General features: G+C 38.6%; 1 protein-coding gene and 1 long non-coding RNA gene across 4 annotated transcripts in view; one reads left to right on the top strand and one right to left on the bottom strand.

The window, feature by feature from the left end:
• Window positions 1-2,478: 2,478 nt before the first annotated feature.
• On the bottom strand, window positions 2,479-25,456 carry LOC111774948 (uncharacterized). Of its 2 annotated transcripts, XR_011421281.1 has the most exons (3): window positions 25,222-25,456; window positions 5,804-5,946; window positions 2,479-5,337 (listed from the first exon to the last, which is right to left on the bottom strand). It is a non-coding gene; the product is annotated as an uncharacterized lncRNA (long non-coding RNA). The 2 variants fall into 2 exon arrangements; XR_011421282.1 differs by lacking the exon at window positions 25,222-25,456 and having other exon boundaries at window positions 5,124-5,340.
• The window catches only part of FAM110B (family with sequence similarity 110 member B), a 145,127-nt gene continuing 144,481 nt past the window's right edge, over window positions 24,832-25,477 (top strand). The window contains exon 1 of one of the 2 annotated variants that reach the window (XM_070221521.1): window positions 24,832-25,309. The gene's annotated coding sequence lies outside the window, so the exon portion shown is untranslated. The remainder of the gene's footprint in view (window positions 25,310-25,477) is intronic. The other variant, XM_070221524.1, reaches the window with a different exon arrangement.

The following is a 25,477-nucleotide window of genomic DNA, read 5'->3' as shown; positions in this document are numbered from 1 at the left end:
TAAAAATATGCTAAGCCCCTACACCTAAATATCCCAAGGGCAAGTTACCTCTTCCACAACTTTTCTCCCAGCCTCTCTCTGACCATAACTTTTCCCAACTAGCATCTGCTAAGGGAGTTTCCTCCCTGGGAAAGAGTGTCTGAGAAGCAAGTATTGGGTGAGCCCCCTGAGTCCAGTTTAGGGATGGTTTTCATGGGCCTTCAGTTGCCCAGATGTGTGCTCCTCGTTCCAGAGCCCCTCAGATAGAGTTCTTCCTCTACACTCCGCTCTCTGACCTTTCAGAAGCAGGGCCAACTCTACAGTGTTAGTCAACTGAGTATGTACTGTCTCTTGGCAGCTATTGGGCTGGCTCTCTGTCTGGAACTGTCTCCCTTTATCCCCTTAAGACAACTGACATTTCATCTTCAAAGAAAAATTCACATCTTTGAGTTTCCACAACAAGGAAACACCACTGGAAGTCTAAATATTTCCAGACTTACAAGTCTGATGGACACAGGGAATAACTCACGCATTAAAAGAACAATTTGCCAGGCTTCCCATTTAACAAAGGGTCCAAGCACCATGTGGTTCACTTTTCCCCAAATTTCCATTAATATCTTGAGACAATATACGGAAAAAAACCTTAAAAACTTATATCCACATTGCAAGCTAAGAATGACAGAAAATGATATGCCAAAGAGTCTAGGCAAATTTTTACTAACTATCTCATTAATAGGGTTCAACTGAGAAAAAGAATCATGGGTCACCCCACACTCGAACCAGTACAGTGTGGTTCAGAAGAAGGAATTAGTAAACATTTTGATTTCTGCTACCTCATTTATTTTAAACTTCCATCCTTACTAGCCATCAGAGACAGAAACTGCCAGTTAAAAATACAGCCTGCCTCCTAGAAGGGGAAGAAAAAACACTATAGGCCAGAAAAAAGTCCTCACAGAAATGCATACTAAGGGATCTTGTCTTTTAGGTTCCTACCTGGACCAAAAACAACTACTGTCTAAGCAATGAAAACGCAGCAGGTAAAAGAGAATAACACAAATTTCACTTCTCGCCTTAGTCTAAAAGAATGGTACTAAATAAATATTGTATCAGTCAAAACTCTTTCTGTTGGAAACGACAGAAACCTAAATCACCTTAAGCCCAAGAGGGAAGTCTACTGGCTCAGATCTCCACCCTGCAGAAAGGGCAGGGGTGAAGCTGGTGTCAGGGGCAACTACATCCCAGTCTCTCTCCTTCCTCCCTCCCTCCACCCTTCCTCCCTTCCTTCCTCCACCACCCTCCTTTCCTCTCTTTCTTCCCCTTTTCCTTCCTGTCTCCTTTTCTGCCAACCTTCTGCCCTCTATTTCTTCTTTCATTTTCCTTTCTGCACGTCGGTTTTATTCCTTCCAAGTGCAGTCAGACATCCTCCACACAGGAGGGGAACAAGGCTTCCAGCAGCCCTGTACTCGCACTATAATGGCTCTAACAGCAGAAAGAAAAGGTGTCTTCTCTGCTAGCTCCATTTTAATCTTGAGAAGAATAAAGGCTTGTTTTGGGTTACATGCCCATCTCCGTGGCAGGGGAAAGGGTGATATGATCAGCACAGCCTAGATCACATATCCTTGTCTCCACAGTTGGAGTAGGAGGAAAGGAAGGGGCAGATGCTTTAGAAGAGATGGTGAAAATATAATGCATGTGTTTACTGCAAATGCCTGAAAGCATCAAAACTGTTGCTAGGTCAGTATTAACCTTCTCTGCAGGTATAGATTTTTTTACAACTTTATTTTGGTATAATTGAAGCACATGAAATTTCACATATAAAAATGTACAATTCGATCAGTTTTGACATACGTATACACCCTTGAAATCATCACCACCATCAAGATAATGAACATTTCTATTACCTACAGAAGTTTCCTCATGCTTCTTTGCAACTTATCCTTCTCTACACACCCTTACCTAAACAACCACTGACTTGCTTGCTGTTACTATAGATTAGTTGGCATGTTCTAGAATTTTGTATAAACAGAATCATGCTGTGAAAGCTCTTTTTGGCCTGAATTCTTTTACTCAAGATAAGGTGTTTGAGAATCATCAGTGTTATTGTGTACATCAGTAGGTTGTTCCCTTTTATTGCTGAGTTGTATTCCATTGTACGGATATACCATAATTTTTTAATCCATTCAACTGTTGATAAATATTTGGGGGTTTTCAATTTGAGGCTATTAGAAATAGAGTTGTTATGAATATTTGTGCACAAGCCTTTGTGGGAACACATTTTTTGTTTTTCTTGGGTAATTACATAAAAGTCGAATGGCTGGTTCATGTGGTTGGTGTATGTTTAACTTTTTAAGAAACTTACAAATTGTTTCCAAAGTGGTTGCACCATTTCGCTTTCCCATGAGCAGTGTATGAGCATTCAAGTTGCTCCACATCCTCGCCATTTTCTAAGATTAGTCTGCTCAAGTTTAGCTATTTTTTTGGGTGTGCAGTGATATTTCATTTTTGTTTTAAATTGCACTTACCTCATGATTAACGCATTGAGCATCTTTTAATGTGTGTATTGTGCATATTTGGAGTATACACTTAAATCCTGTTTAATTAGATTGTTTAATTGAATTGCTATTAGTTGTAAGAGTTATGTGTCCTGCTTACAAGTTATCTGTGTAATATACATGTTGTAAATATTTTCTCCCAGTCTGTGGCTTGTTCAAGTAAAATGAAAAAATAAACAAATTTGGTGTCACAGAGATCCTAAAACCCTTGGAATTTCCTGAGTGATAGGAGTGTCTTTTATTATTGATAACAAGCTCCTTTCAATCCCACCTGAGTTTATGCTAATGAGGTGACTTGAGTTAGGGCCCCTAGATAGTCTCAGGATGGGGCTGTTTCCCAGAAAGACCAAGAGGATTGGACCTTTCAGCCCATCTACCTGACAGGAAGGGATCACCTGGAGATTGAGTTCTATAAAAACTCTCGAACAAGGAAATATGGAAAGCTTTTCAATTGGTAAATACATCCATGTGCTGGGAGCTTGGCACACCCCACCGCCACAGGGACAGAAGCTCCTGCACTTGAGATCCTTCCAGCCACGCCTTATGCACCTCTTAATCTGACTGTTCATTTGTGTCCTTTATAAGAAACTGGCTAATGTAAATAAAACGTTTTCCTGAGTTCTATAAATCACTCTAGCAAGTTATCAAACCTTAGGAGGGTAGTGGGAAGCCCTGACTCATAGCCATATGGTGAAAAGTTTAGGAGGCCCGAGACTTCCAGCTGGCATCTGAAGTGGGGGACAGTCTTGTGGGACTGAGCACTTAAGCTGTAGGGTCTGTGCTAATTCTGAGTAGTTAGTGTGAGAATTGAACTGAATTGTTCAACACTCAGTTTAGTGTCTGGAGAATCAGAGAATTGGTTGTTGGTGTTGAAAACCATCGCAAACCTTTTCATTTTTGATATAGTTCAATTTATCAATTTTTTTTTTGTCTTTCATACTTTTGATGATCTATCTAAGAAGTTTTTGCCTAAACTAAGGTCTCAAAGATTTTTTCCCCATGTTTTTCCCTAGAAATTTTATAGTTCTAGATTTTTTATTTAGCTCTATGATCCAGTTTGAGTTACTTTTTGTTTATGATGTAGAGTTGAGGTTCTTCTTTTTTTTTCATGTAAATATCCAGTTGATCCACCACCATTCGTTAAAAAGACTTATCTTTTCCGCATTGAATTTAAATTGGCACTTTTGCCAAAAATCAATTGACACATATGTGTGGGTTTATTCACAGAACATAGGAGTAATAAGAAGTATCCCAATGAATCTCCTACATCCCAGACACACTCTGTATTCTGTTCCCTTGAGCTGTATGTTAACCTTTTCACTAATACAAAAATTTTTTGATGAATCTAAAGTAAGCCTTTAAGTCAAGTAGGGTAAGCCCTACTTATGAGAGATTGATCATCATTTTCAATATTGTTTCATCTATCATAGGTCTATTGCATTTTAATATATACTTTAGAATCAACCTTTAAAATTTGCACACAAAAAGACAAATGGAATAAGCACTGGGATTGTGTCAGATCTATAGACCAATTTGGGGAAACACATTTTTACAATACTGAGTCTTCCAATCCACGAACATGGTATATATCACTCCATTTATTTATTTTGGTCATTAATTCCTCTCTGCCGTGTTTTGTAGCTTACAGTGTAAAAGTCTTAAATCTCTTTTGTTAGGTCTATTTCAGTGTATCTGTATCAATCAGAGTTCAATCAGAGAAGCAGAGCCATTGTATAGACAGTCATGCATCACTTAACGACAGGGATATGTAGTAAGAAATGCATTGTTAGGCAATTTTGTCATTGTGCGCACACCATAGAGTATACTGACACAAACCTAGACAGTATAGCCTACTACACACCTGAGCTATATGGCACTAATCTAAGGGGACCACAGTCATATATGTGGTCCGTCATTGACCGAAACATCATTATGCAGAACACGACTGCATATGAATTTCTAACAGGAATTTGATCTAATGCAATGGTGGGAATCTCTAAGGTTGTTGTCTTTGTGTTTAACACTGGAGCCTGAAAACACAGGGCAGGTAATCCTGAATGGAAGGTAGGTGTAAAGTGAGGAAGAACAAAGACAAGCTGGAATCCGTGAGTACAAACTGGAACTTATGAGTATGAGCTGCCTGAAACCCACAAGGACATACTGGACCCCTTCAGTGAGTCAGTTCTCATTGCAGTCACTGTGATGAAATGCATGTCCTGTAGTAGAAGCTGACACCCTGAATCATGAAGATAAATATACACCTGGTTCAGCAGTAGGAGCTGAAGGAGAATTCAAGGGCAAGTAAAGCAGTTGCAGGCCTAGGTGTTGCCCCATGCCAATGAGATGAGCAGGCATATGAGCAACAACGTGAGTGAGCTATAAAAGATGTCTGCCCCAACCTCACAAGCAAATATTCAAAGTGGCTGCTTCTTTTCTTCTGCATCCCAAATCTTGCATGGAAATCTCTCTTGCGACCTACTTAAACTGGAAATATACAGGGAAGGGAATTCTGGGAAACAGTTTATCCTAGATAAGTTGACACATTATAAAACCATACCAGTTCACTCCTTGTCAACTTGTCACTCAAGCACATCTCTTTAAACCATATTTAATTTTCAAATAGAAATAATAACAAAGTCACATTTCCACCAAACATGAGGGATACAACAAAAAAGCAGAGTAACTCTTTCCCCAAAAATGGAAGCAAAGACCCTTTTTGTCTTAGGTTGATGTTCATTCTTCTTCCAGATGATTCGCATTCTCTTAATTTGATAGCTTGTAACTTAAACATGAGATATAAATTAAACTGCTGTTAACACATTTTACGTTAGATAGGAGGATATTGGGAAGAGGGAAGAGAACAAAATATTGGTTAATACAAATATTCATATCAAAGTAAGGAATAAATGCTCTTAACTATTACAATATTTAGTTCTCTAAATCGTCACGTCATAGATGGTATTTATAACTAAATTCTTCCATTATCCTTTCAAAATTCCCTTTGCCTTCAGGAAGTGCCCCAGCTGGTGGTGATTGGGGACTCTTGGGCGACCCAAACCTTCATTCCTGAGTGGTCTGGTCATTAGCAGTCCTGCCTGAATTGGGTTTTTGTAGCTTCCATTGACTTTAATCTCAGGACATGAAAGTACTAAGAAGGGCCCCAGGGGATCTCCTACATTCCAAAAATACTGCTCCTTACCCCGACTGTTGAGTAGCAACCCAATTGTTCCTTAATGTTCATGATCAATCATCCCAGCCAATATAGTAATCACCTTCTCTGTCTCGTGGTTCACCGGCTAGAGGATCCCAAAGTGGCCAGGTGATGGTCTCAACATCCAGTTTAATGGAATTATTGCTGTTTTCCACGGTGTAAGCATTCCTCCCTTTGGAATTAAGACCTCCAGACAAGCAGAGTCTAAAGTTGCAGAAACAAGGGCACAAAGTATTTGCATTGATCAATAAGAGTTAGAGGAAGACATTTCCAATCCCTCATTCCTGGGTATGGGAGAAACACCTGATTTAGAGTATATACTGCATCCTGGAGGAAATTCTCCCAGCTCTCCAAGGTTGCTGCCACCTAACTGATCCTATGAGTCTTCAAAAGGCCACTCTACCAATTGCTTCAGCATGGTGAAGAACATGGTAAGATTATGAATTCCATGAGCCTGGGCCCACTGCCACACTGTATTTGCTATGAAGTGAGTTACCTGATTGGAAGCAATGACATATGGAATACCACCATGGTGGATAAGGCATTCTATAAATCCATGAATGGTAGTTTTGACAGAGGCATTGTGGGCAAGGAAGGCAAATCCATATTCAGACTAATTGTCTATCGAAGTGAGAACAAAGCACTGCCCCTTCCATGATGGAAGTAGGCCAGAGTAATCAACCTGCCACCAGGCAACTGGCTAATCACTCTGGGGAATGGTGCCATAGCTGGTACTCAGTGTTAGTCTCTGCTACAGGTTGGGCACTGAGTAGTGGCTGTAATCAGGTCGGCCTTTGCGAGGGGAATTCCGTGCTGCTGAGCCCACGCATAGCTTCCATCCCTGCCACCACAGCCATTTTGTTCATGTGCCCATTAGGCAATGAGAAGAGAGGCTGGGCATGAAGTGGACTGGTACCCACAGAACAGGTCATGCTCTCCACTTGATTATTAAAATCCTTCTCTGCTGAGATCACCCTTTAGCAAGCATTAACATGGAACACAAACGATTCACATTCTTTGCCCATTCTGTTGGGTGTTTCCACTTCTTCCTTCTCCCGATGGCTGGCATTTGCACTATCCTGAGAGCGAGAGCCTCCTTAAATTTGTGCACTAGGTACCTCACTTGTCTCACCCTAGTCCCAGCCCAGGTTTCTACCTTCAAGTTACTGAAAGACCAAGAAAATTCTATTTTAGAACTTCTACTATCTAAGTTTTTAGAAATCAAGGAAAATGGGAAAGATGCCAGAAGCCTGAAGAGGAATAACTAGTGACCAATCCTGCCCAGATATTTCAGAAACCATTCATTCATACATCCCTTTACATCATATCTACGGCGTGCCAGGCTTGGCAGTTTGGACTTATTGCCCAAGATAGTGGGGACTCATTGAAAAGATTTAAGCTTATGGGAAAAGACTGATGTCATCAGATTTACAGTACGCATAGAAGTTTCTCTCATTGCGATGTGGACTATGGAACACAGGGGGAAGGGACTGGAAACAGGAGGACACAAGTTCTTCCTCAGTGAGCTTAAAAGGGGGAAGGGACTGGAAACAGGAGGACACAAGTTCTTCCTCAGTGAGCTTAAAAGGGGGAAGGGACTGGAAACAGGAGGACACAAGTTCTTCCTCAGTGAGCTTAAAAGAAGTTGTGGTCAGTTCCTCTCAAGCTAGACTAGACTAGGGGCAGCGTAGGGGTATTACAGGAGTGGGAGCAAAAGAGAAGTTTCAAAGATGAGATAATACTTACAGAGTCTTAGAAAAATATGTAGATAACTAAGAGATAATTAAAAAAAAGAAGAGAAGGCACATTGTAGGTAAAGAGCGACCTGGTGATAGAGATCTAGTTTAAGAATTATCAGAATATGTACAATGACTGAAGCCACTAGTGGTTAATATGGCCAAGTACAAGATAATCTTGGGGAACATCAGCCCCTAGGGAAGAAATAACATTGTTCATCAAACGTTGGGAAATTCTAATGCAGACAGTGGGACCCACATACATAAATGAGTACTAACTGTTCTTTTTCGTAGTTGTAGTCCTCAGGCAATTAATTCATTTAACCTCTCTCAGGTCCACGTTCCTCTTAGGCACACACTTTAAAGCTTGCTTAGAGAACTATGCAAAATCCTATTCCATGCCCTCTTGTCCTAGTTGCTCACAAATGGCAGTTATCATTATTACAATTATTAATAACAGTAACTTGAAGAATGGTGTAGTTATGTAAATTTGTGGACCCCTCCCTGAAACTGATAATTAAAGGATGTTGTCCTGAAATAAGATTTTTGAATTGATTCTCTCTTTGAGTTTTTCTCGATTAGGTCCTATTCAAAATATTAGTAATAGCTTTAGTGAGAAATAGAATACAGTTTTATTAAAGACACGGATGACATCAAGCTCAGAGAAAAAGTATGTTTCATAGCAAATTAGGATTCAAACAGGAAGCAAAAAATGTTTGCAAGTTAGACTATTAGGTATAATGAACAGATTAAAACAGAGAGAGAATAAACCTACATTACTTTTCTTTCTGTTCTTCAAACACACTGAGTTAATTCTTGCATTACGGCCTCTGCACTAGTTATTTCCTTGCCAGCAATGTTTCACTCACTTGGCTGGCTCCATTGTGTCATTTAGAGCTCAGCTCAAAGATCACCTTTTTTGTAATGGCTTCCTTGAGCATCTCATCTTAAACAGAACCATCCTCCTACCTGACGGCAAGTTACAGTATCACACTACATCATTGCCTTTACTGTATTTATCGAAGTCTAACAGGTTTTTATTTTATGAAGCTCAATCGGAATATGGCAGGTGTTTCCCTTTGCCTAGTGCATATGTCCCTGACAAGATTCTTTGATGGCATTCACAAATCCAAGGCCCGGTATACACTGTTATCTGGACTCTTCACATCTAGACTCCACTTAGACTCAGAGTGTGCCCTGCAAGCCCCATATTCCACTTCCTTCCTCCTTCTTTTCAGGGAGTTTGCATCTCCAAGCTAGAAAAAGAGCCATTGGTGAAAGTGGGGAGAACAAATAGAAAGGCCATTGTCTGTTCTCTGAATGGGGCAGACTCTTGTTTTCTGTTTTGGTTGGCAGGAAGTGAGGGAGAAATTGCTGGATTCCAACCTTGATTCTTGCCAGTAGCTTTGCTTCATTTCATCTGACCAAATAGCTTCAGGCTAGCAACCGCAATTCTTAATTCAACTCCACCGATTTTTTCTTTAATACTTTATGTAAAATTGTCTCAGAAAGTTGACATGTTTATATATATTTAAAGTATAATTTAATAAACAAATCTTGAATGTAAACTTGTTGAATTAGCACAAAATGAATCCCCATGTAGCCACCATCCATTAAAAAAACATCAAATTACTGGCACTTCTTAAGCACCCCTTGTGCTGCCACCCAATTACTAACACCACCCTGTGCCCCCAAAGCAACTTTTTCCATCCTGACTTCTAAAGCCATAGATTAGTTTTGCCTTTTTAAAAACATTATATGAGTGGAATCATGGTACACATTCTTTCATATCTGGCTTCTTCTATTTAATGATGTGTTTGTGAGTTTCATCCTTGTGGTTGCATATCTCAGTAGCTAACTCGTTTTCATGCAATATAGTATTCCATTGTATGAATATACTATCAATGATTTATCCATCCTGCTGTTGAAGGACATTGGTTTTTGCCAGGGTTTGGGTCTTGCAAATAGTGCTCCTCTGAACATTCTTGTGCATGTCTTCTGGTTTACATATGCATGCATTTCTTTTGGCCATATATCTAGAAGTAGAACTGCTGGGTCTTAGAGTATGGGTATGGTTTACTTTGACAGACATTGACACAGTGCTTGTACAAACTTCCACTCCTACCAGCTATGAATCAGAGTTCCAGTTATTCCACAACCTGTCAGTTTTTTGTTTTTAATTTTACCCATTCTGGCAGTTGTGTGGTGGTAATTTATTGTGGTTTTAATTTGCATTTCTGTGATTATTAATAAGGCTGAACACATGGTTTTCTATGCTCACTGGTCATTTGGATATCCTCTTTTGTGAATCCTGTTCAAGTCTTTTGCTCATTTTTCTTTGTCTGTGAGCTCTTTACATATTTTGCGTAGGAGCCTTTTGTCAGTCATCTTTTTGCAAATGTCTTCTCCTACTCTGTGGTGTTCCCTTTGATGAACAGAACTTCTTAATTTTAATGTAGTCCATTTTATTAATCTTATTTTAAGTGTTAATTACTGTAGCTTTATAACAAGTCTTGGTATTTAGTAATAAAATTCCTCCAACTTTGTTCTTATTTTTCAAGATAATCTTGAATAAAATTGTTGAAATGTTGTTTTCTTTATGCATTTTTTTATCCAATAGATTACCAGTTACTAAAAGGCAGGATCATGATTTTTTACTAGGAAAATCATCTACAAATTTTGAAATTTTCACATCTATGTGACAAAATCTCTCTTCCTCTGTTCTTTTCTGTTAACTAGATTAAAGTCTTTGCTGACCCCAAAATGGGATCAATAGCATTTCTGTTACACTTTGGTCTGTAATCAATCACATCTGGGCAACTGGGAGAGTTTCAATTCACTTAGCAGACATATAACCCTGTTTTAACATTAGAGAACCATATGGCCCTCTGCTTTTAATAGATGGTCTTAATTACCTAGAACTAATAGTCTTCTAACTTAGTCTTCTACAGCTACAAGACTCAAAAGAATTTTGACATATTTTGCTTCTCAAGTCCACTAAGTTCTTCCTGATAGCAAAAGAGAATATTTTCATTTCTAACTGATGTCATTTTTGCATACTTAGACCTTTACAGAAATTCAGAACAACGGATCAGCCTGTGGTCTGCCCCACCACCCAAACTCACATAAACTTTAAGAGTATTCTCTCCTCTCAGTTCTCCAATGACCCATTTCCAATTCCCTTAAAAAGCATCTTTGCTATCTTTAAAATGTGATGATAAAAACTAAACACAGAAAGTAAGAAATTAACATTTTTTTCAAATATACCTTTCCAGTATCATATTGATTTTCTGAAACAAAAGGTCTCAAAACTATCTCATAGTCAGCTTGTGCTCAGCTGAACGAGGTGGGCCCTCATTAACGAAACAGCAGTTTCCAAAGGTGCTCTCATCCTTAGAATGTTTAAGCGAAAGCTGCCTGACCATCTGCCCACTTTGGGTATGAGATTGGACTAGATATTGTCTAAGATCGGAGGCTAAGAGTATTTTCCTTTCAGCATTTCCTTAGCCTGCATTACATTACATTTTCTATTGTCAGTCTGTATCATTAAGGGTTATCATTTTTCCTCATTCTATATCACTCCACCTAAATATGCAATCCAACTTCAATCCCATTGGCTCTACTCCAAAAAGACAACCCAAATTCATTAAAAGTTCTTCTGTCTTCCTTATTGCTACCTTGGTACAAGCCACCTCCATTTGCTTCCCTAGACCACGTGAAATTTCCAAACTGACTTCCCAGCTTCCATTGTTCTCTCTCTTCTCCCATTTGTGACATCTCAGCTCCTGATCTTGTAGTCACATAAAGCAGATTATACACTTTCCAGGGTTTCTCATCACATGCAGAATACAATGTAAATTCCTCACCATGGCCATGCCTCTTCTCCAGCCTCACCTTCTCCTGCCCCTGCTTGCTCACTAAACTCCGGTTAGACTCATCTTTTTTCTCGAACACACCTAGCTCATTCCTGCCTTAGGACGTTTGCCATAGCTATGCCCTCTGCCTGGAGTGCACTTTTCCCTCATCTGTGCATGGCTGGTTCCTTCTGCTTCCTTAGGTCTCAGCTCAAATGCCATCTCCCCAGTGCGACCTTTCTGACCAGGTGATCTAACTTAACTCCACACTTCCATAGTCATCTGCTTTCCATAGCACCATCCTGTTTAAAACAAACAAATTCATCCTCATCTGAGATTATCTTACACATCTATCATTATTTGACTACTTTTGCTCTCCTGCCATGAGAAAACAGTAGCTCCATTAGCACAAGAATCTTGCGTGTTTGTTTGCTATTGTATCACCATACACAGAGAAACTTTGCAATGTATGCTGGCTGAATGAATGAGTGAATTAATAAATAAATCAATGAATGAGGGAACTCTTTTTATGTTATGCCCATTCTTTCTGCATTTTCCTCTACTGTCTTCTTCCTAATTCTGATTTGCTATTGCGAAAATGACAATACACGTAATTCATGCTTTCAGCTTGTTGAGTACATAACTGCTAAGGTCTCATCTTGCTTTGTGAATTCTATGAGTCTATTTGCATACACTCATACAAACATTATCTTCAGCATATAAATGTTTTAGATTCTTTAATCGTTGATTGGTCACATTGTTGTCAATGACTGGAAGCCTTTGCCTCTCATTTGGTGAAGCACCAAAGATACTTCCAACTATTGCTGCAATCCAACTAAACTTACAGATACCTGGAATTTTTCTTACGTATAAAATATTATTCTCAGATTCTCTTTTAAGAGTTTTGAAGCTTTTCTTATCATTGCAGAGGAAAGAAATCCAAGTAAATTAGAAGGAACAGAAGCTGGAAATATGCAGGCATATTTGTGGCTTGAGTTATTCCACTACTTGTACATTATGTGGTTTACCTCAACGTGTGGAAAAATACAGTAAGTCCTCCATTGTATGGGGTGTAGTTACAGTATCGTGTAACTTAGATGGTTTATTCTTCCTTGCAAATATTTTGTGATAAACACACAGTATGCTGAAATCTTCTGAATAATTAATTTCTATTTGCTTAAAGGAGCATTTTTTTTTAATCTATGAAAGCTCTTTTTAAAAAGTGTGTTTCTGCTTGATCCTTACCTCTACTAAAAAAGTTCCAACTCCACAAATGTGGAAAAATGCCTTTAGGTTTATTGAAGTTATTTATTCATGGGAGTATATGGAATAAGGCAGATCTGTCCATCAGGAAAGACAGAATGGAAGAATTCCGAGTTATTACTATACCAGATTTGCTTACAACAGGAAATTTACAACTTTCCTACTGCAGATAGCATAATTTCTCTACTATTATTGGGGGGAGAGGGAAATTAATGTGTACAGTGCATCCAGAATTTATGCTCCACATATTACTTTCTTCAATATAAAATATTGTTGAAAAAAATAGTTCCCAGAAATCATCAAAATATTTGATTTAGCTTGCCACTTACAATAGCTTCATCATTTCACTAATAAAAAATCCCACTTGTTTTTGTATTTGGTCTTGAGGATTCAGAAGGTCTTAAAGATCTATTGCTTTATTTTTCTTTGGAATCATGAGAATTCTTGGGAACTTAATATTATTTTGCTATATCTGTAGTATTCTGATTCAGACATTCTCATCTGAATATAACATTAAGATGATTTAAAAAATAATGGACTAGAGACTGGCCAGGTGGCATAGTGGTTCATCAGCCCAAGGTTCAGAGGTTCAGATCCTGGGTGCAGACCTATACACCGCTCATCAAGCCATGCTGAGGTTACTCCCACATAGAAGAACTAGAAGGACCTACAATTAGGCTATACAACTATGTAATGGGGCTTTGGGGAGAAAAGAAAAAAGAGGAAGATTGGCAACAGATGTTAGCTCAGGGCCAATCTTCCTCAGGGGGGAAAAAACAGACTAAAACTTTTTCTTACTTGAAAATCTTATAGTTGTTTCCATGTATAATTTTAAAATATCTATTTTTATACAAAAATTTGTTGAATATTAAATTGTATAATTATGATTCATATTACTGTATGCTTCAACTAATCCTGTCTTTATTTGTACATTTAAAAGTCTTACTTGACCATTTAATCATGACTATCAACAGAGGTCAAAAATATTCAACAACAATATTCTATATTAAAGTCAGAGGTAAATGACCAATGACTGTTATGACCACATAGAATCTTTTGAAACACTGTTTAGAAGCAACCATCCAAATGGCTGGCATGCTATTTGCCATTCACTGATGACTCTTATTCTTGACATTTCTGAAATTATCTTGCTTTTTAAAATCTTTGCCTACCATAGATTCTTTAGAGCAGTTATCTTTTTTTTTCTAATTTATGCCTTATTTTATTTACAATTGTAATTTCTCTATCAGGAAAATCCCTCCCTCCTCTTTTTAATCTCCCTATTATATAAAGTCCCATTAAAACTTAATTTCCTCAAAACTTCCATAATCATCCTCCACCAGATTTCTCTATACAGGATCTGTTAGGCACTTAATCGAAAATGACCTTGCATTATATTTATTTGACCTCGTTCATCTGTTCAATTTTTTCATAGGTATGTTCTGTTACTTAAAGAAATTGAAAATTACTCATGGCTAAAAATCACCTCTTATAATTTGCTTATGACTTCCCTCAGCCCTTCTGCATCATAGCACAAACGGACAATATACAATTTAGTGACTGGATCACTGGAAAATCTCTCATTATGACAGAACACAATTATTGACAGAATACTTCTCTACAAATTACTTAATTGCTTTATTTTAGTGTTACAATTAGGGCAGAAGATTGCAACCTACACGTACCAATCTATTCCTCATGCAATGGTTTGTTAAAATGCCTTTTAAAATATAGTAAACTCCTGCATTTAAATAGATTTTTCCATGTCTGAAATATTTTATCATTAAGAACAGCAAAGGCTTTCTCAATGAAATTATTAATACATGTACATATACAGAAATAGGCGGATAGCGAGATGCTAGCATACACATAGAAGCTTATGAACAATACGGTTATTTACTATTGTCAATAAGTCACAAAACATTTCGCAAAATGATTTACAGTACATTTACATTTATAACATTGGGTCTATTGTACCAGAGAGGAAATCAAAGTCTGTCTAGAGAAAAGCCAGAAAAATTCACAAAATAAAATTTTCTGGCACCAGGGTTGGAGTGTGCACTCGCCCAGGGGGCACCATCTGCAGCATGGCCCGTAGAGTTGGGCAAGGGAGGCTGCGTGGTTTTGTGTGGCAGCCCGGCAGAGACCAGAGGGTACAGAGAAGGATATTATAACAATTTAAACTTTAGTGCCACTCCTTAGTTAAGTAGTTTTGAAATTCTTAGGGATGTCTAGTCAATCTGTTATGATGGATGATGTTAAAATGCACAATGATACTTACCAGTCATTTAGTAGAGAAGAAAAATAAGGTGCAACAGTAAAAAGTAAATTATCTAAGATACATATAAATAAGACAGAATTAAGGGATAAAGCACAAAAGGTGATATGGACTAGCATCTAAAATTACTACTTAAACTTACATGTGTTATATGTCAACAATATCTCAATAAAGCTGGGAAAAAGAAAAAATGAATGTATAAAATTAAGTACTTTTCATAGTCTAAACTGTTTACAAATATACCATAAGCATTCAAAATGTGTATTGCTTATATGAGTCTTATGTCTCAAAATAGGAAAAGATTTTGTAGTGACATTTCATTCTCCAAAAAAACTATGATCCAGGAAAGTTCAAATTATTTTACGCTAAAGTAATAGCAGATTATGAGTTTTCATATTAAGTATACATTCTGGGCTATTTCTCAGTTATATAACAGTGTCTTTTAGACATGAAAGATACTCAAATTCAAATTTTGTTACCTAACATATCAAAGAAAAAAATGCTGTCTAACTTAAATCGTTTTTAGAAGTTGAGGCACAGGAAAACATACATAATATTTATTACAGTAATATTTTACTCTGCTAAATCCAAGTCAAGGAGTAGATTGTATGTAGTTATAGAAGATAACCTTTCTGAATTTATAAAGCTGTATGGAAAATGCAACTCATCTGGTGGGCTGTAGACTGATGGGAAAAAAGTAGGCATATTAGGTTCATTCCCACTTTAATTAGGCCAATTTAATTAACCAAGAATATAAAATATATGCTGTGTATATAACCACCTAGATGAAGCCACAGATACCCGTGTCATACAGGAAAGCATCTCTCAGGATTTTACAAGCTCAGTGATGTTTCTGCCCGTGCTCTGTTATACTTGGGGTTCACATCTCCACTCTGGAAGAAATAAAAATATGATTTAAGAAAATGTTATTAAAGAGACTGTCTTTTCTCAGGTGAACATTCTTGGCTCCGTTGTCAAATATTAGTTGAGCGTATATGCATGGGTTTATTTCTGGGTTCTCAATTCTGTTTCACTGGTCTATGTGTCTGTTTTTAAGCCAGTACCATATTGTTTTGATTACCATAGCTTTGTAATATAGTTTGAAAACAGGAAGTGTGATGTCTCCAGCTTTGTTCTTCTTTCTCAGAATTGCTTTGGGGTCAGAATTATTTGGAGTCTTTTGTGGCTCCAAGTGAATTTTAGGATGCTCACTGGAGAAAAGACAGCCTCTTCAATAAATGGTGGTAGGAAAATTCTTACTCACATGCAAAGGAATGAAACTAGACCCTTATCTTCTACCACTCACAAAAAATAACTTAAAACGGATTAAAGACTTAAATGCAAGACCTGAAACCATAAAACTCCTAGAAGAAAACATAGGGAAAAATTTCCTTGATGTTGGCCTTGGCAATGATTTTTTGGATATGATGCCTGAAACACAAACAACAAAAGCAAAATACACAAGTGGGACTACATCAAACTAAAACGCTTCTGCACAGCAGAAGAAACAATTAAAAAAATAAAAAGGCAACCTGTGGAATGGGAAAAAAAAATTTGCAAACTACATATCTGACAAGGAGTAAAAATCCAAAATATATAAGGAACTCATACAACTTAACAGCAAATAATCCAATTAAAAAATGGGAAAGGACTTCAATAAATATTCTTCCCCCCCAAAAAAGAAATTCAAACGGCCAACAGGTACATGAAAAGGTGCGCAGCATCACTAATCATCAGGAACATACAAATCAAACACAATGAGATACCACTTCACAGCTATTAGAATGGCTATCATTAAAAAGACTTATCATCTCAGGTGCTGGTGAGGATATGGACAAGACAGAACCTTTGTGCACCGTTGGTAGAGATGTCAATTGGTACAGCCACTATGGAAAACAATATGGAAGTTCTTGGAAAAATTAAAAGTTTACATATACATGAATATTATTCATTCATAAAAAAGAGGGAAATCCTGCCTTTTGTGACAAGATCTAAGAGAGTAGATCTTAAGTCCTCATCACAAGAAAAAATTTTGTAACTATGTGAAGTGATGGATGTTAACTAAACGTAGTGTGACAATCATTTCACAACATAAATATATTAAATAATTATGTTGTACACCTTAAATTTATACAATGTCATATGTCAATTATATCTCAATAAAATCAGGAGGTTGGGAGAAAATATTAACAAGGCCACACACTCCTAGGGGAGAAAGTAGAGTGAGGTGTGAGGCACACCCAAAGGACATCTCTGCCTCCAGACTTCCAGTATCCTGAAAAGCCCCTTCTCCTGTGGTTCCCCCACCACCTCCACAGCGGCCCCCCACCCCGGTGATTCATATCTTGTTTGATACGAGAACTATCATCACATCTCTATTTTCTCAGATATAGCATTTGCGTTTAGAGAAAAATAACACCTTATTCAGAGAAGATTAACAAAAACACTTTTACTATTCATATTCTCAAAGAATGGCTTTATGCATCTTTTCAAATCCAGGAAAGAGTTAGATCTTCCTGCAGTCCCCCAGTCTCATTCTCTCCTGGATTCTGACGTGTATTGCCAGGTGGGAAAGATGCCCCGGTGGCTGCCGGGAGCTGCACGCATCTTAGGGGCTTCTCCAGGGTGACTGCATTCTCAGTGCTCAGCACTCTGTCGTGCAGGAAATGCTACAGTTTAGAGACTTTATACCAGTTCCCAGGGATGGGAAGTCAATGAACACAAAATGACATAATAATTATGAAATTATGCCACTATCACAGCATGAATTTACCTCAACATCTGATGAAATTTTGCTAAGTAGTGTGGGAAATTTCAAAAGGGGTTAGCTACATCCCTCCTTCTCATACAGCTTACCACCTAGGGAGATTAATGAGGAGCCACCCAAATACCATTAACTGAGCAGGACAATGTATCAGTTCATAGTGAGCTTTGAGTTCTGAGAGATATGCGATCTAATCAAATGTAACATTGAAAGACCCTCTGAGAGAGGCATGATTAAGACGTTTATGAAGAGTTTGGGAACCCAGCCAATCCAAAATTGATAAAGGTTATTATAATTTATGATTAGAAGAAAATTGTGCTAGTATTTAAATTTTCTACCTGCTACTTTGCATAAAACTTCCAACTAACTAAATAAGAAGTAGAGGCTGTCAGAGGAAGGCGTGCAGGTTGATAAACGCCATAATTACACACTGACATTTTTGTACCTTATGCTGAATGTGCGTGTGTATCCATACTTCTGTTCTATCAAAAACACCAAAATGGCAACATCTGCTGATGTTTTTACCCAGAAGATTTCAACATACCATGTTTCAGTCTTCCTGTACATTCTCCAGCAGAGTTAAGACAAAGCTTTTTGGATTTGGTGGCCTGGTGAGCTGGGGAGTAGAGACACTCTCTCTCTCACCCCATTCTGTCTTTTCCTAACCTCCCTCCTTCTGTTCCTCTACCTCATCCCTCTTCTATGACAAACTGACTAGGAATTTCAAATGTTGATGTTCTAAAAGGATATCTACTTAGAAGTCTTGGCTGCCGGTGGCCAAACTAGCAGAAAATTAAGGATACGTATAATTTGTGAGTAAATAAAATGAGTTCGAGCTCCTCAAAAAATTAAAAATACAACTACCTTACAATCCAGCAATTTCACTTCTGGGTATTTATCCAAAGAAAATGAAAACACTGTCTCGAAGAGATATATACACCCCCAAGTTCACTGCAGCATTATTTACAATAGCCAAGATATGGAAACAACCTAAGTGTACATCCATGGGTGAAGGATAAAGAAAATGTGGTATACATATATGAGGGAATATTATTCAGCAGTAAAAAAGAATGAAATCTTGCCATTTGCACAACATGGATGGACCTAAAGGGTATTATGCTAAGTGAAATAAGTCAGATAGAGAAAGACAAATACCATATGATCTCACTTATATGTGGAATCTAAACAACAAAAGAAAACCAAGCTCTTGCATGCAGAGAACAGACTGGTGGTTGCCAGAGGTAGAGGGGCGGGGGGGGGGGGGGGCAAGTAGCAAAATGAGTGAATGGGGTCAAAAGGTACAAATTTCTAGTTATGAAATAAATAAGTCCTGGGGATGTAATGTACAGCATGGTGACTATGATTAATAATACTGTACTGCATATTTGAAAGTTGCTAAGAGAGGAAAAACAGTTCTCACCACAGGAAAAAAAAATTTGTAACTATGTATGGTGACGGATGTGAACCAGACTTACTGTGATGATTCAAAAAAAACAAGTTAGAGTCGTTGAACTACTGCTCAAAAGATTGATTTTTACCAATTTGAGGAATGGAAGAACAATCATGGACGAGGTAATGAAGAATACGTTTGACTGGTGGTGTGATTATACACTGAACTGGGAAAGCCATTGTACTAAGTGCAGGTAAGATGTGAATAGATGGATGAGTGAAAACACTGAAAATGAGAGATTTGGTGACAGAATGAGTGAGGGAGGAATGTGTGGGTGAATGAGCTAAAATTCACATCTATACCAAAAGCATTGTGACATTTGTTACAATTTCCCAATAATTTGCAGGTGATTTCTACAGATGTCAGAAATACCATTGCTCATCCTTTAGATTAATACCAGGTGACTGAAAAATAGAATGCCTACATGAAATTCTGAATATATCTTTTGCAAACATGTAGAAACCATCACATACGCTTTAAAAAGAGTTCAGGAAAAAAACACGTTGAACCCTAAGACTCATGACTCTGTGTACCTACTTTAAACGTGAGTTAAATAGAGGAAAACGGTTATTACGCATCTACCATCTGTGGCTCAGAGACCTACTATTCCCTTACTGGTCCTTTTCTCCTTGTTCTCTCCTGCTTATTACCTATTTTGCTCATTAGCATCTCTACTACATAATGGTAGAAAGGAGGAGAGGAGTTCAAATTAGTTCATTTTTCTGGCTACTAATGAACTGGTTTAATATTTGATCAGGAAGAGGTTTGAATGAAATTAGAGATTTCAGTTATTCATGCCACCTCTGGTTTTTGATTCCAGGGAAAATGATAATTAGTGAGCTCTGCACAAAATAGATGGATTATATATTTCTATTAAGTAAGTAGCTTAACGTTCTAAGTTCACCTTGCCACAAATAGTTTAAAAATGCTCCACCTACTTGGTACATTATTTCACACTGTCTATGAGAACACAGACAGCGTATATATTAACCTCATATCCCACATACTATGCAAGCAAATTTTGACAGCTTAATCCTTTCGAAATAGTTGAAAATCTGGAAGTAAGTGAAAGTTCTGTGTGAAATAAAAATAAGAGCTCATGTATGTATTTCATAGAAGCAGACACAGCCTCTCAGCTCTGAAGCATAGATCAGTTTTATAGCTGAAAAGGACCCGAACAGTTTCAATTCCCTCTGCATAATTAACTTGTTATATGCAATATTTGGCAATCTAGAGTTCCTCAGGAAATTTTTTATGTGCTTGGTGTCAATAACAGAATAAGAGAATCAATTCAGTTCAGTTCAGTTCAAGTGAACAGACAGCTTCTGTGTGCCCTCCATGGTCTTGGCCTGGGGGGCAGTCTGCATTCTTCTTTGTAATTGATCAGTTCCCTTCACCGGCTCCACCTCCTGGGTGCCAATGACACCATCTTCTCCTTCACCTGTGCTCTTTATGGTAGAGTTTCCTGTGCCTGCTAAAATCTAGGTTGACTCACCTTCCCTTGTTTGTCCTTTCAGCTTCTCCAACACTTTTGTAAGTAGTTCCCTGTATTCAATTCCCTGTTTCCTGCCTGGAGCATGACTGATGACGCATGGGGGGATAGTAATCACGTCAGTTAATGACAGGTGGTGGTAATGGGCATTAGGGGCCTAGGAGATAGCTGAGTGGAGTTAGATACACCGTATGCTTTTTTGTTTGTTTGTTTTTAATTTCCAATCCATTGCAGTCTGTTATTTACATACATACTATACAATACCATATAATGTCCCAGGGATGTCAAAATGCTATAAAAGTTTCCAAACACAGGCTCCCACTTTCTAAACTCGTCTTGTCTGAGGGCAGTAACAAACAATTCAGAAACCACTGCTGGCTGCAGGCAGCACCTTGAGCAGCACTAGTCAAGCAGAGAGCTAGAGAAAAGAAAGTGCGCTGAAGATCAGAAAACGAGGCAGAAGTGACAGGTCAAAATTCTGAAGTCACTGACAAATCAGTGGTAGTTAGAGATGTAGAACCAGGAAAAACCCCATAGGAAGAGTGCATGGACAGAAATAGGCACAGGCTGTGGGCCGAACATCAGCGAGCACCATGATGTGGCCAAAAGCAAGCGGTCTGAGAGAATCCAGAAGTGAAGGTGGAGAACAGAGATGCCAGAGGAGGAGAGAAGCAGAGGCTCCATAGAATGCCATTAGGGTCCACTGAGGTGGGCACCTTGCCCTGAATGCCTTAAAGAGGCATTTAGTTCATGTGCTTTGCTGATTAAGGCAGGCTGCTATGGTCTGAATGTTTGTGTACCCCAAAACTTACACGTTGAACTCTTAGCTCCGCTAAGTTATTAGTAGGTGGGGCATTTGGAGGTGGGTAGTTCACGATGGTGGAGCCCTCATGAATGCTATTAGTGTTTTTACAGAAGAGGTGGCAGAGAGCTCCCTGCTCCCCTCCCCTTCTGTCATGTGATGACACAGTAAACAAATGTCCATCCATGAACCAGGAAGCGGGCTCTCACCAGACACTGAGTCTGCCGACATTTTGATTTTGGACTTCTCAGCCTCCAGAACTGTGAGAAAATAAATTTCTACTGTTTATAAGCCACTCAGCCTATGGTATTTTTGCTACAGCAACCTAAACGGACTAAGACACAGGCATATAAATGTTTCAGAAAGAATTCCATCAAAACAGTTAACTTAAAGGAGTTGGAGTAATTTACTGGAAAAACTCAATCACAGAGAACACTGCCCTCACTGATGATAGGCAAATATGTGAAGCATCAGTGCTACCTAATAGAAATTTCTGTGATGATAATGGAAATCTTTTTTACCTGCACTGTCTCACAGGGTAGCCATTAGCTACATGTGGCTATTGTGCACTTGAAAAGTGGCTAGTGTGACTGAGAAACTGAAGTCTTCATCCAATTTAATTTTAATTCATCTAAATGTCAATAGCCACACGTAGCTAGGGGCTATCTTATCGGATAGATGATTCATATGACTTATAGGCAAGTTGGGTTTAGAGTAAAAGATGCATAGTCTTTGGGGTCTGCCTTTAAATCCCCTAATTACCATCTCTGTGACCTTGTATGTGCTACTCGCCTTTCCTGGCCTCAGCTTCTTGTTCATAAAATGGGGGTCATAATATTTAGGTTTAGAGCCATTGTGATGACTAAAAACGAGGCATGTAAATTGCCTAACACAGACCAAGTATCCAGTAAACAATGGCTCTTACTAGTATTAAATGCTGTAGGTCAAAATTCATGAACGTAATTCAGTTGTTTTGATTCCTCTGATCATCAGCACGAACGTGTAATAAACTGTGAAGTATGCCATAAGAGAGAACCTCCAGAGGCTGCTGCCTCTGCTGCAGGAGGCTCTTCTCTAGTAACTGACAATGTTTTTCTAGTTGGTGATTCTCTTATCTCAGCCTTGCTGTGAGCTGTCCCTTTTCAGTGCGATTGCTTTTAGCAAATCCACCCCACTCTAAGTAGCATTCCTCACTGCTTTTTCTATAACCTGGGAAGAACCAAAGGCTGTTCAAGGGAAAAAACAAATCGAGCTTGTTCAATCGATAACTTTAATTTTACATACAATTCTAAGTCAATGGAGTCTGACCGGAGGGTTTCTCACGTCTTTTTCTGTGGAATTAAGAGCACAGATTCAGAGACCTTATTTACCTTAACCCTGGCTGATGGTCACAATCTCTTGGGGGAACATTTAAAAAATACACATGCCTTGCCCTCCTCCCCTCAACCTGGAGACACGACATTGTTAGGACCACTCCAGGCGATTTTGTTTCATGTTTTGAAAATTACTGATGTACACCATGTTCCCATGGTGGGTTCCAGACAGAAGGGGTTGTCTGAGCTCAGGTTAATTGAGAGATTGCTGTACCACTCTTGGGTAAGGAAATGGCACAGATGTCACACGGATCCAGCACATGGATGTGGGGAAACTGGAAATTTGACTGAAATTTTTCCTGGGGAGTCATAGCCAATCATTTGAACAAGTGTCACTCAGAGATAGGCCTGGATTCCAAAACTAATTTTTCTTTACTTTTCCTCCTAGGCTACCCTGTCATATACAAGCATACCTCCTTGTACCGTCCTTTCCTGGGGCTCATATCTATTGACGATATATTGTTATTTGGCTCATGGGCTTTTATACATGAAATTTCACTAGTTGTTGACACAATGAGGTACATTCCCATCTGAAGAAAGACTAATGAAAACTCTGAACTGGTATCGTATTTTCCTATAAGAAATTGTTCCTGCAATCAGAGGCTCAGAGCAACGCCTTCACATCCATCTGGCTCACTCTCTCACTACCAACACTCCTACAGTCACAGACCTGTGAGTAATGGTTAAGCAACGTACTGATTAGTGTATGGATGCTTCTTAGGGTACTAGTCAAATACTGTTACATACTTTTAGAGACAAAAATCTCTGTGAAACAAAAGAATTCCAAGCATAGGCCAATGGCCCACTTCTCCTGAACAATATGCAACACAGTAAAATTCCAGCACAACAGACCAATTTCAACAGTCCCAGAAACTCTGTAGTAGGCCCTAAAATTTTCAGTCCAGAAAAGAGGAAATGTCCTATATCAGCAAATACTGGAGATTATGTTATATTAGAAAAAATTGATGAGACAAAAAATTTACTGGGATTTCTGATTTAGATGTGTTATTGTTTTCTCTCTGGTTTTCTAACCACATCTTTTATTAATTTTTTGTTTTGAGGAGGGCAATATGAAAATATTAAATTACACTGGGCAATACTAACACCCTAAATGAGAATCTCAGTTCTATTAAAAGTTAGGTCTTCCTGCTAAGTGACCTCCTCGGCCCATACTTTATTATGAAGTAATTTAGGTGATAAAGAAGTTAGGACTCATTGGTTATGGTCTTGATTTTTAGAGCACAGATCATATGGGAATCTTTTATGGCTTTATAAGTATTTTGGAAAGAAACCTAACTCAAAATAGAATAAGCTAGAAAGACAATTCATTGGTGCATTTCTTCAGAAGTCCAGGGGTTTCAAGTGGTTTCAGAGATGGCTCTCTGGAGGGACTCATTAATGTCACGCGGACTCTTTCTGTCTGAATTGCTCAGTTGGCTTTCTCCTGCTTTGGCTTTATTCTCTAGTAGGCTAACTCCAGCTGCTGCAGGCTTACATGGCATGGTCTCAGACACTGCCCTATCAGGTCCGAAAAAGGAACCCCCTTTCCGTGATTACACCATGTGTGTTCCCCACCCACCCCTTCTGTGCCCAGGAGATGACATACTCTAACTGGCAGGCCTGAGTCACATGCCCCTGCAATGGCAAGGGAGCAATTCCCCAAAGGAAGAGGTTGGGACAAAAGAAGTTACAATAAAAATTTAAGAAAAAAAAATTGCCTACTTTGGAGCAAGAGAAGTTGGTTCCATTTGCTACGGGAATGATGAAAAATAACTTCATTCTACTGTTACATGACTTTTGGAGTTAATGGAGACCACAACATAATCTGTGATCACATGGAATGCAGTAGTATGCCAAAGGAAAGTTCCACTTAAAACCCAGCATCATGTCACTTTCTTAAAATGGTTCTCTTGTAAATAACCAAAAATTTATTATGGAAGTCTCAGTTTTATTTATTTGATAATTTCGGAACTAGAATGAAACAACAGTCAGGAGAAATATTTAAAGATGTAATTATGCTGTGAATTTGTATCTCATTCAAATTCAATCATTTTGATGAAGATGGGCTTCATCTTTTAGAATTCCCAGTAGCAAAAAATAAACCGGATGTGTTTAGTCTTCCTAAAACAACCAAATCTTCCAAAAACCAATCTAATTATTAAGCAAATAAACAAAAAGCATTACCAACTCATACATCATGAGATGAGTAAAGAAGCACCCCAAAAACGTTTACTTAATTTTGAAAAATGACCTGGCCCATGCTGCAGAGGCAGTACATTGTGCTTGAGGTTTTTTCTATATTCTTCACTCTTTGCTCTTTTTTTTTTTTGAATCTTAAAAATGCCTTCACAAATTAAGTCTACAAATAATAAGATGGCCCATCTGAGTATACGAAAGTTAGTCAGCAGAATATGCTGTCTGGCATCAAGATCACCGGGATGGGTTGACTACGAGGTGGGGTTATCACCTTCAAGAAAGAGGCTCTAGGTCTCCAGCGCTGCGTGATCTGGTCCCGGGTTTCCTAGCAGTTGCGATCCAGCGGATTCTTCGCCCGGGTGAGAATGCGGGTGGGGGTGCCGGAGGGCTTTCGGGGGTAGGGGTGGGAGTGGGTGGAGGGGTTTGGAGGTGCGAGTGAGGGGGAGGGGTTTGGAGGTGGGAGTGAGGGGAGGGGCTGGAGATGGGGAGGGGGAAGGGCTGCCTGCGGGGGCCGGACAGGGTGGGGG

The sequence above is a fragment of the Equus caballus genome, chromosome 9, assembly GCF_041296265.1.
Source record: "Equus caballus isolate H_3958 breed thoroughbred chromosome 9, TB-T2T, whole genome shotgun sequence".
In the NCBI taxonomy this organism is placed as follows: domain Eukaryota; kingdom Metazoa; phylum Chordata; class Mammalia; order Perissodactyla; family Equidae; genus Equus; species Equus caballus.
This window is presented reverse-complemented; position numbering and strand designations above follow the sequence as displayed.